Raw genomic sequence first — 22,203 nt, 5'->3', positions numbered from 1 at the left:
GTCCAGAATCCTACATAGCTCTTGCAAACTAAAGATATTTTTATAGGTTTTGTACGCTAAAAGAAACTGCAACATTCTCGTACATAGTTAGAATAACAAAAGTTTCATTCCCATTTCTATTAAGTATATATTGTGTACATTAAAAACAATAATTATAATTTGTACTATTTTGATGAAAATATGTTGTACTAATAACACTTTTATTTTTTTTTTTTTATTTTGTAAAAAGATGAAGCTGCAACCTAGTACTTCAACATATAATCCCGTGGATTGGTTAGACGATATAAACAGGCTTTTGGACAATGTGGATAAGAAAAAGAAGAAACAGGCGTAAAAGGAGAATGGGGAAAAGAGGTGGAAAAAGAAAGGGCGCTACCCAGAAGTAGTAAGAGTTGTGGAGGCAGTAGCAGTACCCCCGTATGAAGCATCAGTGATTCGTCGAAGAGAACAGTCAGTGCAACCGGTGCCAGAAGTGCAGACAATGGACGTCGATGCACCAGTGGAAATGTTGATGAACTTGAGATATTTTTGAACGATGGGTAGGATGAAGTGATAATAATGGCATGGGAAAAGTTTCAAAGACTGGAAAGGGTGAAAAAATTAAAAGAAATTTTTTAAAATAAAATAAAATATCTGTAAATACAACGTAAATTAAGTGTTCTGTGGGCAATGGGGAAATTTGTGTTTTTTTCTTCTGAATTTTTAAAACCTTTCTAACTTTCTTAACAGTGCTGAGGTATTTTGATAATAGTCTCACTAAATATTGTGTAATGAAAATTCATTCCGTGCAAAACACATAAGGTTTCATCTTTTATATAGTTGAAATTATTGCAAGTTCTATTTTTGATAATTGCTTGAATTTTGAGTTTATTGTCCTTTTTTTTTTAGCAAGAAGGCTCTATTTTCTTCTTTTAAATTCTCAGAATAATATTCCTCGTAAGAATTCATCCTAACCACATGACCTTTCACCGGGAATCGAATCCTTGATGTCTGTGAACAATGGAAAGTGATATTGGAAAATATCTGCGTACGAATAAAAAATTAAATGTAGAGATGCAAGGGCTCGGAAAAAAACCGGCTTTTTTGGAAAAAAACTCGGTTTTTTCTGCTTTGCTTTTTTGCCTCGGAAATTTTGGGCTTTTTTCAAAATACTGCTTTAAATTGATAAAACAGACTGTGTATCGCTTCTCTATAGCACAAAAAATCATTTAATTAGTGGTTGATGCTGATAATAATATAAAACATCGAAAATAAACTATGAATTTTGAAAAAATATTTCAAACAATTTTTCTTCAACATATTTACATTATGAATTCCACAGGATTAACCAATGTATATAATAAGAATTTTTTAACCTCCTATATACAAAAGTAAGCAGAGTTGGCAAGAACCGTGGTTGTTTTTGAATATGCCAAAAACCCGTTTTTTGGGGGATGTTTAAACCAGGCTTTTTTGTTTAAACCAGGCTTTTTTGACTTAGATTTTTTGCTTTATGTATTTATATTACATATTCACAGAAATAGCCTAAGTGTGTTTCGCCTTGATGTTATTATGCAACAGCGGGGTTATGCCGGAAGAACTCCCATAAGCTTAAAGAAGTGCGGTCAGTAAATTTCTTAAGTTGAGAATCTCCCGCCCTAGCCATTGGGAAAATCCCGTCATTACTTGAAATGTAAGACAATAACGGGAAAATCCTGTTATTGCTTTGCATGTAAGATTTAAATGTCAACGTACCATAATCAGTACGCTAAAACTGAGGTATTAAATTACAAATTTAGTACCGGTACGTAGATATCATTGAAAGTCCAATCCAAGCTAATGTTGGAAGCTACTTAGGCAATCGATAAATTTTGCCAATTTCTATCAATATATTTAAGCAATATTGGCTTCTTTATAAAACAACACGCATTTAGACATGTAGAAATATACAATTTGGTTTGTTTCGTATATTTAGGCTTAGACATCCTTACGAAACACCGAGGTTATCAAGAAGAAGACTTTCGCTTAAACTGACATCCGAACCGCTACTTGGGTTACGCATGAAAAAAGGATTGTGGTTCGACCGAGAATTGAACATGGGACACCTTGGTTAAAAGGTGAAAGGGAAATAAAACTATTGCAGGTGGTTTGATATCTGGAAACGTTACCATGAAGTTCACACGATTCGCATTTTTCATTCTTTTTATTTTTGTGGTTTAAACCAGTTATTAAAAAAAAAAAGTTGGTGTAAATCAGCCAACCCTAAAAGTAAACACTTCTTTTTAAAGAATACACAAATAACTAGCAAAATAGTACGTAGCATTTTTACTTCAAAATATTCCATACCCTCTTTTTGAAACAAAATAAAATTAAAATAAAACATAAGAGAAATACTTAGATTTATATGATACACTTAAAGGCTGCACATCTAGAGCTTTTGGTTCTGTATATTCTTGAAATTCTACAGTTAAATTTTATAGAACCACCATCACAGTTTACCCAATCCTCAAGTTTTCTGAATTTTTAACAAGAGGGATTCAACATATCATTACGGAACTCCCCCCCCCCAAAAAAATAGACTACGGTATATATTTAAGTTAAGCTAAATACAACTGCACAACAAACATGACTGAGTGATTAGCTTTTGCGCTTCTATCGGGAAGTCCGGGATTCAACCAGCATTCGACCATTCTGACGTTGAAAAACGTACGCTTTGACGGATAAATAGAAAAACGGGCAAGTTTAACTTTAGCGCTAGAGCTAGAGTACTAAAAGCTCTTAGAAATGAAACACGGATGACAAACTAGAGAAGAAAAAAGATGTCGATAACTCAAAAGTTAAAATAAAGTTAAATAGCCTCTAAAATTACCCTCAGATACTACATTCTTCATGTTAGCTTTAATTCGTAAAACATGTGCTCCATCCATCTTGATGGTGAATTTCAGAACGAAATATCACATTCAGGTCATGGAATTTTTATCTAATTATAGAATATACTAAAAGAAAGCTATTTAGATAAAAAAAAATCATGAAGTTGAAAAAAGCCAAAATTTCCAAAATTCTCGTTTTTTTTCCAAAAAAGCCGGCTTTTTATGTGAAAAAAACCATCGATTCAAAAAAGCCGGCTTTTTTGCATCTCTAATTAAATGCAAAGCCATGAGCACTAACCACTTAGCAATGAAACAATTTTAATAGGTACTTACACAATTCAGCAGTAGAAAACGAACTATGATTTTTAAAAATCGAAGACTATATCTTGTATTCTCTCACACTAAAGCGTATGAACTTTGAAGATTTCAAAACAATTGAAAAAAATGAGAATTGAAATAGTATTTTCTTAATGCTAAATGCTTAATTGATTTTCAGCAGTAATATTTCTCTTTGCCTTGTAGTAAACTAATCAAAGTTTAAACCTGGTTAAGCTAAAGGAGAGAGTAATTATTAGAAATGAATGAATAAAAAAGAAAGGTCTTGAAAAAAGTATATAAACAGTTGCAGGAAACTCCAAGAAAGTCCACGGACACGATGTTGTTCACCATAAAGTCTAACTGGTGGATCCCCAGCAACGGGAAAACTCTACCATTGACCCACTACTGCCCTCTACTGAAATTTGAAATCATGTTCTTCATTAGTTAAATAAATAATTAGCGATCTCCTCTGGTTTTGAAGTTCCGTTGACTATGCATTAAAATCAAATGAAATCTATTAGTTTAACATTCCACGATTATGTCGGTTAGGCTAAAGGAGACAGTGATGATAAGAAAGGAAGAAACTGTGAGGGGAAGCGGGAGAATGCCCAAGAAAAAGTTACGGACACGATATTGTCAACCACAATCTTATTTGGTTAAGGATCGAACCCAGGATTGAACCTGGGATCCCAATCATATAAGGTGAACCATCTAAGGTGAAGTGTAGTTAAACAACTACTTTGCAATATGTATTCGTAGGAAACGAAGGACAGAAAAGTATGCTGTAAGTTGTATGTAAAGTTTCATTCTAACATCTAACAGGTGTAAACCTCGCTTGATTTTTGAATTTGTGAGCACTTGCACGTAAGGTGAAAACGATCTTATTTTTATTTGACACAGTAAATCTCTATTTGACATTGCATTTGTGTGGTATGATTAGGGAAAACTTCATTAAGATAGTCATTGGTATTGATAGATTTGTTTGGAGTTTAGCGTCGTGTTCACCATCAAGGGTATTTTTGTAGTCCTTAGACAATAAACTGATAGACTTTGAAGTTCTTTTTAAAGCCTCCACCGGGAATTGAATCCTCGATGACTGTGAATATTGGAAAGTGTCATTAGAAAATGTTTTCGTACGAATAAAAAAAATAAATGCCAAAGACCTGTGCGCTAACCGCTTAACCATGACGTAACTCTTTCATCTCGTCTCGTCTCATATGCAAGCTTGACATTAAAGAACAAAAAAGAAACTGTTATTATTACTTTTAGTAGCGAGGTTATATGAGACGTGGACCTAAAGTGAAATCTAAGCTTTTGCCAGGAGCTGAGCTAGGTTTGTCATGCTGAATGCACGTTCCCTAACCGTTTAGGTATAGTGTTTGGAATTATCCTGACTGGTTTACCATTTAACTTACACAGGTCAATCAGTTTAATGTTTTAATGCTTATGTTCTTTTAAGCTATGAGAAATGGGTAATGTGACAATGAATGCATTGAAAACAAAACAAATGCACATGAGCTGTACAGTTTACCACTGAGCCATTGCAGTCTACAAAAAGTTTGAATTCAGTAAACTCCATGTTTTTTTTGTTTTTTTTGTTTTTTTTTTTTTTTTTTTTTTTTTTTTTTTTTGCAAAATATGATCCTATCTTTCTCTACAACATTTTGATAGTTCACATCATTTATTTATTTCCCAACATGTTGGTCTTGAGATTCAATTGGAATTTATTTCCTCAAAAGCAATACGGAGCTATGGCTAACCTGGTGATAGATTTGTCAACAGTATGATAGTTCTCACTGTAATTTTCCCTATTATTTTTAGGGTGCATATGCGTAGCACACTCCTTGTTAAAATTGTTTTGAACGCTAAATAAGTGATAACTAAACACTTCAAAACTTACACCTGATATACATTGTACATCATATAGCTAACGCTATTAAATACCAACAAGATGAATGGTCTCAAAAACTTGAAGTCAGAAAGTATACTTGAACTGAAATCCTTGTTTCTAGTGGGTATGAAGAACTCCTCTTAAGACAACTGGATGAATAAAATGAAGGAAGACTTGAGTGTTGGGGATCGAATCAGAAATCATAACATCCGGGATGTGTATCCTATTACATGCAGATATTTGAATAATTACTTGTTCTCTGAATGTACAACATATATGTTTGAGAAACAGATAAATAGGGGAAATACTACACTTTATCCGTACAAATAAATTCCAATTTCATGAAAACAAATATTCGAACGTGAGAGGGAGGGGGTAGAGGGTGATATTGGAAAGTTTATAATTTGCACAGTTTACTATAAATAATGTTAGGAATTAGATTCTTTCTTTGTTTGAGCTTATCACCATTTAAGGACATATTAGCTACGAATGTCTCAGTATCTATCTAACGATACGAAAGTGTACTGTGCTGTGATCAATATTCGGAGATTTATCAAGTAAACATTAGAATTTGTATGTGTTTGTAGCAATGTCAAAATAGTTGGTTTGGGCATCAACTGCAACATATATTTTTAACCTACACTATGCAATGCCAACAAACATTATTGTTCTCCTTAAACAAGTTATTGTTACCATTTGATCTTGCCTATTGCCTTTGAGCAGTATTGTTTGTTGTACTTCACTGTGTACATACTTTTCTGCAATAGTAGAACAACTATCGCCTCCCGGTGACAACTCTATTGAATTTTACGCGGGAAATAGTGTGTGAATATGTATATTGTATTGCAAGCAATACCAAAAGCAAACAGAAAAGGGAGTAAACCGCTAAGGCTTAAAAGTAAGATGCTCAAAGTAGAAAAAAATGGTTATTAGGTTAAGATGACTGCGGACAAAATAAGAAACTAAGCATCAGAGAGATCTAAGTATAGTCAAAAGTAAGAAAACGATGAATAGGTGCAGCTTAGGATAATCAATGTGTGAAAATGACAAGTGCAAAGACTTAAGTATAGGAGAATCTAGTAGACATACAACATTAAAACCTCTCCTTTAACTTTTAAATGTTTTATATTACACTATATGTGCGATAGTCTTTATTAAAATGAAAACAAATTAAAATATATTACTGGTTCACCATGTAATGTGAATTCGTCCTGTGAGCACACATACATTGAAAAATAATTAATTGCATACAGTGAACAGTTTGAACCTGTGAAAGCGAAAATGTGAATATTCTCTTGTAAAAATATTTCATTGAACTTAGAAAAGTAATTTTAAAGTGAACATAATCATGAAAGAATATACCCTATTGGTAATACAAAATAAAAACTGGGAGTTTCAGGGTCATTTACCGTTTCATGCTTGTTCAAACCTGTTTTAACTAGGTCTTCCAAATAAAAACAATAAAAGATCCGGTGAAAATTCTACAATGAGGGCACTAAACTAAATAAATATCACACTTAGGAAAGAATAAATCTATGTGTGACTGTATTTCATGCATTCCGGTCATCTCTCTTCGTACTGTATATACATAAATAAGACACAATTTTCAAAGAGTGTTTAAATAGAGGGATCTTCTTCTTTTTGTCAGTGCTGAAGAATAGAAGTTAAAATGTCTAATGAAATTAGTAGTGAAGATGTGAGCATCTGTTACTGCAATAACATTCACATAAACATTCAATGTTTAATAAACACGTTTCAAATGTGGGAATCTAAAAGAAGAAGTTCGCTTCTTTGCAGTGGATGTACAAGAGGGCAAAACAAACCATGATTGCATTCTGTTAGATAAAAATATATTGAAGTCAAATGTGATAAGTATTGTTTCGGATATAAGCATACAAGATGAAATTCTGCATCAGTTTCGGAAGATGCATGACGGTACTTTATGAAACAGATCATAATGATACATTTCTTAAACAACTAATAATATATTCTTGCAAAAAGATTTATGTTAACAACATTATTTGTGAATAGAAAAAATTTGAAATGTGTTCGTGATTGATAGAATCCAACAATTGATAGAAGTGTGTTTCATTGAATGATCTTGTCGGTATTCTGTAGATGTATTACACACAAAGTGTAAAAAAGGAATGGTATGACTTGATTTTTTCTGTTGGTGTAAAAACTGATAACAAATAAATCTTACCGTTGTAATTGTCTAAGAAAGTTGAAAAATGGTTACTCTGTAGGACAGTGCAATGCAATAATTTTAAACATTTCTTTTGATAATGATGTGAAGAAAGTGGTAAATGTTGCAAAAGAAGAACTGATTAACGCCATTACAAAATTAAAACTACGTACAAACCAATTTAAAATATTGAAAGATACTCCTTTGGCACAATTATTATTACAGCAAATAAGTGTTTATAAGTCTTGAGATGTTAGCGTCTCTTAAAAGTTTCATAATGTAAGAACGAATGAACAATTTTACTAAATAAGTGATACTAAGATGTTCACTAATAATAAATTTAAGATCCTACAAACAATGATCACAAAACCATTGGTTCCCAAAAGTTTACGGACACTAGTTATCAAGTGGTAATACTTGTCCTCATACAATTTTGTTTGCAAACTTTAATTCACGGATATATTATATTATACTCTCAACTCATCTTGTTTTTCTCATAGATGACCATCTGATATTCAGGGGATAGTTTGTTTTGGATTTTTTCGCATTGGCAATAGTACAACCATTTTGATATTCAATGGTAACATCAGCATCATCACACAAATCCTTAGCCTGCTTCAACAATCGTTCCAGATTCTGTTTCAATTCATACACGTAGTTACGACAATGATCAGCCCTAGCCTTACCGAAGATGATAGCTTTGAAAAGAGAATAGATATTTCCTTCCATCTGGATGTGCAATTTTCCAAAAGAGTGGTATAATCCTCATACTTGGCCAATCCACGAGTTCGATTCTTACCTCTTTCCTTTCGGAGATGTACATTGTACACCTTAAAGGTTACACTACCTTCAAATAAATAATACTCATTGGAATTGAGGGTGTTTTCTACTACGGAAAATAGGAGTTTCAAGTTCAATTCCGATTTGCCTTTCCATGAGACATATAGAGGGTTGTTCAGCCATGAAGTTGAGCTCTCAATTGTTATTCCTACATCAGTGTTCTTATCATTGTCTTTGAACATGTTATCTATTAAAAAATCAAATAGTGCCTGGATATAGGATTAAGGATTTTTTATTTCATTTTCAGTTGTACACTTAATACCTATTTCATTTCCTTTAGCACAATGTACGTATAATTAAAAAATGTTGTCTTTACTATTTCAAATTATGGTACCATACATTGTATTGGATGTGTCCTGATATTGTTAAGTTCATAGGATTTACCTAGCAATTTCAATGGATTGAACTTTTTCTTTTTACAAGTTTACCAATATCTTGATAAAGCTCAGTGATATAAAATACTAATTTACATTCTGCTAAAACAATAATAAGGATATCCTGTCCACCTTTAAAATGTGTCTACAGTTCGATCAACAAATGTTGATATTTTCGTTCGGTACACGTATCCACTATTCTTGACCGTGTATAGTACATAACCAAATCAATACGCTCATCAGGTTCATTGACCAATTTCATCCTTGACAATTGTAATAACGAAATTATATTCTTGTAATGAACGATATCATATCACCAAACTTAAACTTCACTAGTTAATTTTCCCAGGTAGGATCCAGTTGTAAGGTTTTCCCCAGGTAGGATCCAGTTGTAAGGTTGAACTTTGCACAAATATAATATTGTCCGTGTAATATTGCATTAAGTATCACTGTTGTCAATACGTTATAAACCTTTTAGCATTACCCTGTCTTTACTATTTTTTTTAAATTATACCGTCAAATGGGGTGAATAGAAACATGGGGGTGAATAGAAACAAAACTCCCAGATTAGTTTTGGATTTATTTGGACGATAAATTAATCAAGAAAACTGAAATTTCTTAACATAGTCTTATACGGCTAAAGTGTCCAGGGCAGAGACAAAATGTTTTACTGAGTTGGGAACACTGAGGTAGACGGCAGTAGCATTAATGTGTTACTGAAATCTTACACGGTATTTTAGCGCTTCTCAAACTTTCTTGGTAAGTATGACATTTTCATATTTGTTGCATTTGAACATATGCCTATTTTGTAGTTTGTTGTTTCATTTACTGACGTTGATAGTAAAAGTTTTCCTTTTGTAAATTATTTTTAATCAAATTTTAAATTTACTGGGTTATTGTTATGATTTTTAATTAGTGGGGTGAATAGAAACACTTCTTGGGAAATTCTTGAAATTCCTCAAGGAGTGGAAAATTCTTGAGGAGCAGAAAAAAGGACCTGATAGGAATGTATCAACCATCTCTAAGAACAAATTTCCAAGTCTTCTGAAAAAAAAAAGTGTGAAACTGAAGGAGGAAAATATCAGGGCTGGATTTGAAAAGTGTGGAATTTTTCCCCTTTGTCGAGACCAAATACTGAGGATGTTTCCAAAAAAAGACAATGAACGAGAAGAAACAGAACAGCAAAAGTCATAGACTGTAAACCGTTCCCTTATGGATCTTCTCAGGAGTATGAGAGAAGATGAAAAAATTAAATAAGGGAAGAAGAGAGTACGAATAGATGTTTCTGGTAAGAGTTTTGGTTTGTTTTCTGAAAATGATACATTTTCATCAAATCACAACGAAACTCAACCTACCTTTGTATTGTCGGAAGAGGAGAAAGACAACACTCCAGAAGACAACATTCCAGACGATCACGAACTAGATGATGGTTTTCTAAAGCTGGTGATTTTGCTGTGGTAAAATGAGAAGCTAAAACTCGATGAGACTATTCAGCACCCAAGTGCGAAAATGGGAACATGATGCATATGTGGGAGTGTTTTATAAGAGAGCACATAAACAATGAAATTTTAAGAACGAAACTGTTGGGTTTTATTAGGAGTTCGTCAGCACGCTTTAAGTATATGATAACTTTCGGGCCCCTTCGTGGCTAAGCGGTTAGCGTACGCGCCTTTGGCGTGGGAGACCCGGGTTCGATTCCCGGCGGGAGCTCATGTAGTTCTGATTCTACGTTAATCAGTAGGTCCACGTCTCATATAGCCTCGCTGCTGAACGGGACGTAAACCTCAAAATCAACTCAACTCATGATAAGTTTCCCTGGTGATTTCAGTGGTTTAAATCTTATTCAAATATCATCAAAACTATATGGTCGTTTATACCTATATTGTGCATTGTATTGTTTTATAAGTTTGTAACTTGTGTAATACTGGTTTTATTGAACTAATATCTTGCATGTATCAAATAAATAGTTCGTTTCAACAAATACGCTGTTTCTTTTTTACCTTTCCAATAGTATAAAAGAAACAACAATGAAAATAAAGTAATTGTTTCTATTCACCCCATGGGTAGGGGTGAATAGAAACATTAAGAAAAATCAAGGTGAAGAAAAGTGAAATTGATAAATTAATATGACGTTTACTGAAATTCATTAGCATATTAAGACCTTTCTTTTGGAATAATCTGATACGCGAAATCTTTAACATTACCAGACTTATATTCTCATATAGCCAAAAATGTGTTTCTATTCACCCCATTTGACGGTAACGAATTATTTTCCTTTCCGATGTGCATGTATGTGACAATCAAATTTTCGTCACCAAAGGCACACTGTTTGCATGTTGCATTGCGTTAACAGTAAGTAAATAAGTCAAATTTTTTGTCTGCAGTAAGTCTGATCGTTGTGTCCATTTTCCCTACATTGAATTGTAGAATGTTTTGCAATATGTTTCATGCCTGGGTTCGTCCTGATGTTATCCTCCATTACTTCTATGTCTTCATGTGTATGATACCTTTTAATTTATCTTTTCTTAGCTCCTTTGGTTTGACAAAGTAGAAAATCCTAAAGATTCCTGTTTCATTTGAAGGAAAGAATTCAAGTAGTCATGGAAAAGACTATTTAAATGAATAACTTCAGAACCTACGAGTTCGAATTCCCGTCTTTGATATTTTCGTTTCCTGTGATAACACAAATTATTTACTAATATATCGTTTGTTGTCGGAATGTGATATAGCTTCAGCATACAGTAAGGGTTAATGATGGTATCACAATGACTGCATTTGTTAATATTTCTTTCACCCACAATATAACACGTACATGTCTACTGTTACATGTATATTTCTTTACTTTGTGTATATGTATTGTATTATGAAATGTTACTCATGAATATAGTGCTGTAACATCCAAAGACTGATTTCTCACCCAATTACATCTGTATGGATAAAAATTCATGTTTTCTCACAGTATATTTTCATGTGATCATGTATATAATTAATGTGATTCTTGAATTATTATATTCAATCAAAATAAAAATAAAAGAAGTTATTCTGACGTATCGAATTAAATATTTTTTTTATTTAAAATACATGGAATGTAATTCAATACGTAAACAAGTATTGCAATGGAAAAGCTTTTAATATATTCATACTTATTTTCTGCGCATTTGTTTCGCGCATCCCCTACCCTTGCACTATAAATCCTGCGCATGCGTGTACTTGTACTAGCACAAGTAAAGTGAGAGATACTGTGTTAAGATGTACCGTCAAAAGCTAGCTGTTTCAGCGGTTGCAAAACGAAAAATAAATAAAGACTTGCATAATGTTAAACAACTAAAAACAAATTCTTCTTTTCATAATAAGAAAAGGAAAGGTGGAATTCAAAAAAAAATTTCTCTTTTCGCAAAGTAAACACGCAAAGTCTAAATATATTTCACCACGTGAAAAATATATTGAACTTGAAAAACAAAAGAAAATTATTTTTGTACATCCAAATGATTCTGATATTCTCGAAGAAGAAGGTGAAGCATATAAGATTATTTTTCTCACACAAGATAACATACGCGATGCTGTGTATAGACAAGATTTTAGATACCGTAAACGCGGGCTACTTGAACCCAATTTTGCAATAAATTCGTTCTTTCGGCCTGTTTTCATCCACGAAAACTCCAAAGTTATTGTCATAACCCATATTAAGTGGAACTACAGGCTTTATTGTACATACCCAGGACAGTTTTAGTTACATATATTGAAAACAAAACACAGGCGATTATTGTAAAAAATGGGTCCAAGTGAGACTCGTGTTCGGGCTACTTGAACCCACCCCCATATTTTCCTACAGAAAACCACTGAAATCTGCTCTGAGACTAAGTAGGACGTAGGTGTTCCAAGAACAACACTTTTTATTTACTGCAAACCACAAAGAGAACATATTAAGAGGTACTATCAAATATAATGACTGTAATAGCTGATTACGTTTTCTTCTTCTACAGCTGCACGAGCCCTATCTATATTAGCAGCGAAACTAGTCGTTGACTGGAGGTGCAGTTTCTAAAATAACTTCACCCAATCTTGACTGGGAAGATTGTCTTAGAAAGCAATGACAGTTCTCCCATGCATGGCTAAATAGGACTTCACAATAAATCTGAAATCAAGTTAATTAACGAGGAATCCGAAATCACAAACTTGATCAAGATGACTAGCGAAGGCTAATTCTTCTTCTTCAGTGAACACTTTCAGATGGCCCGGATTCTGCCTTGACCTATTCTTTAATCTTCTTTCTATGGTGGAACGACTTATCTTGAAGTGGGCTTCTGTTTCTTTTCGCGACATTTTCCCCGACTGAATTGCTGGTAAACGTTCTTCAAGCTGTTATGAAAAATCAGCATATTTTCGACCTGCAGGCAATCTTTTATATTGATGAACCATTTTGTACCGGTATCCTTAAGGAAACAATGAAAAGGCCTTACTTGTGTGACACGTGACAACAGACCTTTATTTTTCATTGATAAAGATAACAAAGGATGGGGTGGGATAAAGATAACAAAAGATGTGGGACAAAATATCCATGTTTTCCAGGTCATATGTACACACTTCATATACTGTATAATGCAATTACGCATACATCTTATTGTATATGAGAAAGTTTACCATGTCAGTTTCATTAACCTATATGTAACTACTTATGTGTTTACTTAGCATTGGTTCCACTTCCTTGCAAATAGTGTCCACACATAAAAGTTTGGCGCTCAATAAATACACTCTTTTCGTCAACGACCTTTCTCACCAATGCTGCTCAATCGCAGCCTACCACAGAACTAGTTTCAATGTGTGTACTTCTGCATTATGATCCCATCTAACGGATCTAACTCTGAACTCACTCATTATTGCATTGCATATGGGACTTAAAACGAGTTTTTGGTATGGGTCCAAGTAGCCCCTTAAGGGTCCAAGTAGCCCGCATTTACGGTACCAAAATGAAACACCGTTTGAAGAGGAAGTAGTAGTAGATAAAAATACAATTTCTAATAATATTCTGATATTCAATGATGTGATATGTGGTTGAACTCCTAAAGAAGTAAGTGAAATTTGTGTAAAACAGTTACTAGAAAAATATAAACATTCTGAACCTTTACTTTGTGAAAGTTGTGCAATTCGTAGTGAGAAAGAAACCGGGCATAAACGTGCAAGTGAAAGTGATGAAGAATTAAATACTGTTTTGTGGAATTTCCTAATTAAGAAATCAACACGTGAAGAAATATTAAAACAGTATCTAAAAATTCATGTGAAATATATAGATGCAAACATTATTCCACATCTTATAAACAAATTTAACTATACATATCAGGAGATTACATTTAATGATTATCATATTTCTGATTTAAGAAAAGCATATGTTGAACAGGATAAAAATGTGTATCAACAATCGTCAGTGTTAGTATCAGTGACTTTCCCTAAATGTGTACGAACAGTTTTTTTTCTGTACATCATTGCAGTTCTTTTTCTGTAGATGAACAATGTGTCTTACTTTGTATTGTAAACCACAGCGTAAACTTTTGTGTTACGTTTGTTTTGAAAATCGCAGTAATTTAGATGAACATGAATGCATTACTTTAGACTACGATATTTTATGCTATAACGCCTGGCGTGCTATGGTTAATGTACAAACCTTTGATGTCACATAAAGAATTTGCAAGAGTGCATTGTGATATTGAAATTGATGATTGGACATTTACATATGGATTATATAACATATTGTTAAACAAAGACAATATTCAGGTAATTATTTATTCTTGTAAAAAGATTTACAATATAATATGCAATTTTAAAGTTGTAAAATAGTAATAATGGAAAATAAAAACTCTTCTGTTAACCAATTACAAAAGAATAAAAACAAGGTGTGTAAATTAACAAAAACAAGAGATAAAAGACATTCAGCATTAAATTGACCGACACGTAATTGTACATATATAAATATTGATTGTATTAAACAATATTTCAAGAAATGTTATTTTAAAATCACAAATGTATTTGTATATAAAATATATATCTTATTGAAATTTGTAAATAAAATTTTATCACTTTATATTAATTGTTTTTATTATTATTTCCTTATATGTATGTTTTAAATTTTTCTTATCTGTAAATAAGTTTTAGAATATCGTACTTAAAATATTCTGTGAAAAATTATTTCTTGCAATTAAAAAGTTTAACATGTACATATGAAAAAAAGCTTTCTGCATGTTATGATTCGCGTATGTGAAACAGTTTCTGCATTTCGTTTTTTGAAAATTGCGTTTTTGTTTATAAACTTGTGTTCTTGAATTTTGAAAATTACATTTTTGTTTTTCGAAGTTGCATTTTTAAATTTTTGAAAATTAGATTTTCACTTTCTTTTTACATTTTTTACTTTACGTTTCAGCATTTTGTTTTTGAAAATTGCATTTTCATTTTTATACTTGTATTTTTTAATTTTGAAAATTACATTTTCATTTTGGCAAGTTGCATTTTTTAATTTTGAAAATTACATTTCCATTTTATCAAGTTGCATTTTTAGTTTACGCTTCTGCAATTTCACTTTTATACTTTTATTTTTAATTTTGAAAATTGCATTTTCATTTTTATATTTGTATTTTATAATTTTAAAAATTTCATTTTCACTTTATTTGTTACACTTTTAGTTTATGTTTCAGCATTTTGTTTTTGAAAACACTTTTCTGCATTTTTGTACGTAAACTTGTATTTTTTAAATTTTGAAAATTACATTTTCACTTTCCTCCCTTATTTTTAGTTTACGTTTCGGCGTTTTGTTTTGGAAAACACTTTTTTGCATTTTATATTACATGTATGTTCAAAAACCTTCCGCATGATATGACGCATGTATGCAAAAGCAGTTTCCGCATTTTATATTGCATGTACTTTAAAATTTTTGCATTGTAAGGTAAGTATATAAAATCACACTACAATATTACGGAGATTTAAAAAAATATTAAATCAGTTTGTCTTTTTTATATTTTCCTTTGCCATTGCAAAGTAGGTGTTAAATTTTTTATTGTGAATATTTTATTCTCTCGTAAAAATTTACTCGATGAACAGTCTTCGATTGTGAACCTAAAAATAACTTGCTTCTTATTTTATTATTTCGTATTACTTACAATAATACAGCAACATAGTTGTGCATTTTTAGTAATTACTAAGTAAACTTCTAAGAGCAAATTTCATTTGCGAACTTGTAAATAATTCGTTTCTTGCACAAACTCTGCTTACTTTTCTAACACTATACTCATATAGTGTGATCCGTCAAATAATGGTTGCACAAACTCGTTCTTTTTTATTTGTATGGTTCGTTCTTTACATGAACTCTTCTTATTCAATGGTTCGTTTGTTACACAAACTCTGAGAAACTATGTTCCGAAAATACTAAAATTGCGTACTTGCAAATAATTCAATGTAAGATTTTTAAGATGGTGAAAATACCCATCAAACTTTTAAATAGTTCAAAGTAATAGTAAAAATTCAAGAAAATAAAAACACTCATCAAATATAAATTTTTAGCGAGTTTCCAAAAGGAAACGATAGAATATATAAATAAGTTTCACCTTGTAAAATACCAATGATATCTTTTATTCAGAAAGGTTTTTTATCAAATAAAAATCAAGTAATGATATTTGTATATATTTATTTGAATATTAATATATATACAAGCACACAAACATAATAATTCATATAACTGTCACATAAATATAGAAAAAATATATACATATATATACAAACACACACACAACTATAGAAAATAATATATACAGATAATATTATATACATATATACAAAAAGAAATCAATTTGCAGCGTTTCTGTCCTTTTCTAATAAAATGTCCACTAATATTTCAATATATTTTGGATTTCTTAATAAGTTGTTATTTTTTTATCAAACAGGTGTTCGATTCTTTTGCTATTAAAATGTGATTTCCCATAATTAGCATACACCTCGTCTCACATTTTTGTTGGCCATAATTTTTCAGGCTTCTGCTTCAAGTGTTAGTTATTTGTGAAGAGACACCTATGCCAAAAATTGACTAAAATAATTTAGGCTACACCCCTCACAAAGTAAAACTTTCTTCGGTTCCTACATTAGAATAGTGTCTTTAACACAAATTTCACTCGCAAAGTCACTACTGCACTGGCACTGTTTAATTTGCACACGCAAATCCAATGGAACCTTTTGGAGTAAAGTTGGAAAATCCAGCGGTGAAACACTTGGTGACGGGGTGTCAAGTTTACATTCTTCTATCTCATCGAATAATTTACAAATTTCTTCCTCTTCTTATTCATTAAATAAATCAGGTGATGTTGGTCTTTCTTCTTTAGCAAGTGTCCACTTTATGGTTGGAACTTGAAATTTGTTCCGATGTTCCTGCTGCTGGTACTGGTAAAGTTGTTCTTGATCCAACAGGCGAAATTGGAATTAGTATTGTGTCCTCTCTCAAATCAATAATTTCTGCCTCTATAATAACATCTGGAGAAGCCGGGGAAAGATAAGTTTCCTCCTCAATAAACAAATCCGGAGATTCTCTATTGGATTTAAACTATTTCTTGGGAGTTTCAACAAAGTCAAACGAAGAATCCTAGACTACTTCGTTGCAGAGCTCGTTTATTCGCTGTACTAAACTGTCAAACGACTCCATGATACTATCCCAGGCTTATCTTCATATCCCATGTATAAGGAAAACTTTACCTACGACGTCATATCACCTGGTATTTTAAAAACAATTTTTCAGACACTCCCCTACATCAATTAAATATTTTCACATGTACTTTCCCAATTCTCCATATATTGTTCATAGGTATAGGGGTTGAGAAAACATGTACTTACATTTCATTTATGTTCTCATATATTATTCACTTGATCAAACATTCTTTTGAAACATCATTATTGTTATTTACATTATACCATGATCATTCACATCTTACAACGCTATTCCTTCAATAATGTTATTCATATCCTGTACTAATCAATCACTTGTCATCTATGTACAAAGAAAAGATTTACATGGTCCGTGTGCAAATAAATAGTTTACATGTTTTTAAATATTATTATTGTGGTTATTGGCGTAAACACATCAACCAAGCAATCATATATCATCTACGTAAAATAAAAGGGTCAACACACTTCATACTACAAAATTTCTTTTGTATTTGCATTCGGTATCACATCAATATCAAAATCTTCTATTGTATTCGAATTCAGTACCGCTTCACGTTTCGGCTGAATCAACAGTTCTTTTGTATTCACGTTCAGTGTCGCATTATGTTCCACCATTCGTAGTGCCAAACTTCTTTGGTATTCTCCGCTGACATTGTCCTATTTTCAACTACCATGCCATCGAGCTTGTTTTCATTACTCTCTCGGTATTCTGTGATGTTTATCTACCACGACCTCAATCTTGTTTTGTTTTCTCCGCCGACAATCTCTTGTGTTCACCTACCGCGGAGCCAAACTTCTTTTCTATTGCCAATTAGCATAGGGGCATGTTTCAACAGGTTCGCCCACCGCGACCTTAATCATCTTTGTATTCTCCGCCGGCAATGTCGTATGTTCACCTACCGTGACACCAAACATGTTTTTATTACTCTGTCTGCACTCTGTGATGTGTACGCGACACGGCGTCGGTTTTCTTTTGTATTTGTCTTCATATTTTAACACGTACCTGTAAGGTCTTTGCCAGACAGCGCCATCTCTCACTCTCGCTCAACCGGTTTCCAAAAATCGCGCGAAAAGTTCAGTGCATGTCTAGAATTCACCAACAAAAGACGTACGAGAACCACGCTCTGTATATATACTCCATACACGAGCTTTTAGTACTCGCACACTCAAGTTTAACATCGAGTGTGTTATACATACGATCCGTCGAATTAAAAAGTTCCGCATGAAAACGCTTATTCCCTCCTATCTTTAATATGATCACAATCAGCGATTGTTCGACGACTTTTTAATATTTCGAATTACAATTCCTTTGAGTTTTCTTTAATGAAAAATAACCAATTAAATTAATATAATCACAGCATAGCTGTTCCATGGAGTATGCTTTAGCATGCGAACAATGAAATAAAATAATAATATGTAATTAAATAAAATAATTAACTTGATAACAGCATTGCTGTTCTATGGAGTATGTATAACATACAATCGAATAAAATAATTAATATGATCACAAATTAACGAGTATGCTATGCATACGACCCATCAAAATACAAGTAGCTATGCAATGATCCAGTAAAATTAAATAATACGAGCCAATTAAATTAATTAATTTGATCAGAGTATAGTTGTTCTATGGAGTATGTATAACATACGATCCAACACATATGTTGAGTTTATTATAAAAAAAACAACCCATATAAAGAAATCACGTTATACAGGTCATTTAGCCTTTTCTAGAAACTACACCATCCCTCCTAACAATCAACGTTTTCAAGGAACCCGTCTGACCACCTAACAGTTAGGGTAATAAATCTTTCCCCTCCTAATGACATGTCCGACCACAGCTACCCTCACAGACAAGGATGTCGTTAAGTAACAGCTGAAATAGATCCCGTGCTGTTCTATTGTCTTCGAGAATCCTAGACATTCCTACTTACCACTAATAATACTACTCTTCCTACTACTACTATTGTTACTACTACTACTAATACTAATACTGCTGCTGCTGTTGCTGCTACTTATACAGAGGAATCGTATAGCAAACCTGCACACGTGATCCTAAAATGGCGGACAAGTGTCAACAATAGAAATGATCTCATAAACGAGAGAAAACAAATTCGCATAAAAATAGTTTCGTATGGATATATTTAAGGTCATCTCTTAATCTGGGGAATCTTTCATCACCGAACTTACACTTTTTTTTCGACATGCTTGAATTCAATGTGACTTGTTCACTTCTGAAATAAACTCTTTTTCATCTACCATAGACAATGAAGGAGTTCCAGATAATCAGGGACCAGAATTAGTGAATACACAATGGGTGTTCCAGTGGAAAACAATCTTGTTATCAAAACTTGTCTTCTAGTGATGCCATGACAAAATGACGGTGTTCTCGAAATGGCTAATCTAGTTAATGAAACTGAAGATGATTGAATTGGTTCCTTTGAAGAAGAAATTCGCCAAAGATTTCCAAATTCAAACGAACAGTTGCGAATAGTGACAGTGAAGTAATTATAAATGAAAAGCCATCACCAAATTATATTCGCACACCAGAATCTATTGTAGTGGATAGTCAGAGTTCAGATGATTCTAATAAACCTCACTCAAGGCAGTCAAAAGATAAAAGTAAATTTTGTTTAGAACTAGAGATCGAGGGCTTCGAGTGATTATTAAAAACTTAGTATCGAGAGATAGTGAGAAATAGCACTGAGTGTTTGAAGGAGCGTGAATGTAGGTTGCATTCGATAGCCAAGGTACTTTAAATGTAAGGTCTCTACTATTTCTCGGGATGAATACATGTTTTAGGAGGTGATCAAGAAACTTGTAGAAATTTTAGAAGAGACCAACCTCTTTCATTTGGAATATTTTCTTATTAAATATTCGTAGAATATTATTAATTCCTAAGTATTAGAAAGAAACAATGTGTATGAATAAATTATTAATTACGGTATATTAAATACTTCATTAGTGATACTTGATGCCAGGTATATTTAACCCTTATCTTACAAATATGACAATGATCAAAAAATTAATAGGTTTATACAAAGCCCAAAATTTGTGCCAGATAAAAAAATTATGAAGTTTAGAAGAAAACGAAGGATGATTTTAAATAAGGGAAGTACTTATTTTGCCAGTTTTCCATTACAACCAACGGTACATAAGTTCAATGTGATATTTTTTTCTTAAGTACTTTAACCTGTAGCGTTGAACAAAGAAATCTATATCTCGGAGTAAACAGGTCTTGGGTATGCTTTACATTACACTTTCTAGTTCTTTATACCTATGAAAAAGTATTGTATTTTTAATGATAAGGTGTACTCGGTGTATAATAGTTTCGAATATCGCACCAACATGTGAGAAGTGGTCACCATAGGGAATCCACTCCGGGTTCAGAAGATCAAACCAAAAGGGTCTTCTGATGGCGTGGAGATGCGTCCGTAGAGTTAGGACGTTAGCGAAGGTGGGTTTGCTCATTTAAAAGAAAAGTTTGGGGTAAATTTCACGTACCCCAGTTCATTTGTATTCTTATGCAGACATCAGAAATTACACACTATTAATTCGGATAGCTTTGCAGATAATTTTTTGCGGATTCGGATATTTTTTTCGGATAACGGTACATGTTAGTAGAGTGTGTATGTGTGACAAATAAATTTTTCCTCATTTCTCTTTATTGATTGATTGTACGTATTATATTTTTCTCATTTTTGTAATAATTGTTGCTATTTATTTCAATTATACTGATTTCTCTTGTAAAAAAAAGCAACAGCTCTGTTATAGGTGAATGATAAAATAGTTTTCGTTTTTCCACTTCCGCTGTACATAGACCTTTAAGGACTGTTCTCAGAATTATTTTAGTAAAGTTAGTATCAATTTTAGAATTAATATATGGATGAGGGCTGGTCAAACTCTGGTCACCAGAGGGCAGTTACCGGTAGATTTTCTGTGACAATTTCGGTATTTCGCAGTTCTTAAAGAGATGTATAGCAAATACTTATGCTGAATTAGGTTTAAATTGATCTATTAGTATTGGTATGAACAGGCTCGGACTGGCCAGGGCAGGAGGGCAGAGATCCCTGCCAGGGCCTCTCTAAACATATATATAATGAATATTCAATAACATGGAAAGTAAGATAAAACATGTCTGCTGTGTTGGAGCATAGTTACTCGTAGTTTTAGGGTCTCATTACTGGAATGAAACTAACAATATGATAAAGTCCTGTTTGGGACCCTTTGTTTGTAGCCTAGTAAGAATATATTTCAACAATATGAAGAATGGGGCTCCATGCATACCGAAATGAGACTGACTTTTATAGTCATACTAAGGCCCTTTGTTAGTCGTTTGACAAGATATTTTAACACCATAAAGAAACAGAACAGGTCCCCACCCTGAGGCTCCATTACCACGCGTAAATGATGTTGACAGCTTTATGAAGAAAAGTCGCCCATCCATCGCAAAGGTTTTACAAGACTGTTAAGTTTGTACTACTACTATTACTACTACTACTACTACTACTACTACTACTACTACTACTAATAATAATAATAATAATAATAATAATAATAATAATGTGGATTCTTTCAAGTGAGGCTCCTGCCGGAGCCCTATAACCCAAAGTCGGAGCCCGGGTATGAAAACTGCTTAAAATCTGGTAAGTAAATTTCGGTTACTGGTAACATCCCTCTCGTTTTTGTTTGACCACTTTGTGTATTTGACAGTTACTAGAGATCAGCACATCTACTTGTATTGAGTTCGGTTTAAATATGTGAATTAGTATTTATATGAGAGCTTGTCAAAATCTGGTCAGTAAGGGCGGTTATCGATGACGTAGCGGTAGTTATCGCTAGGGCATTTCCGCACTGTTAGCCTTTAAAGACAGTTTTCAGTAATATTTTCTCGAATTTAGTTTGTACTTATGAATTAGTATTTTTATGAGGCTTGGTGAAAATCTGGCCAGTAAAGGTGGTTTATAGGTAACGTACCCATACATTTTATTCGACCATTTGTCTTTGATAGTTACTACAGATCTTTATAAAATTGTTTGTATCGAGTTTGAT

The sequence above is a fragment of the Thermobia domestica genome, chromosome 17, assembly GCF_964235325.1.
Source record: "Thermobia domestica chromosome 17, izTheDome1.hap1.1, whole genome shotgun sequence".
Taxonomy (NCBI): domain Eukaryota; kingdom Metazoa; phylum Arthropoda; class Insecta; order Zygentoma; family Lepismatidae; genus Thermobia; species Thermobia domestica.
This window is presented reverse-complemented; position numbering follows the sequence as displayed.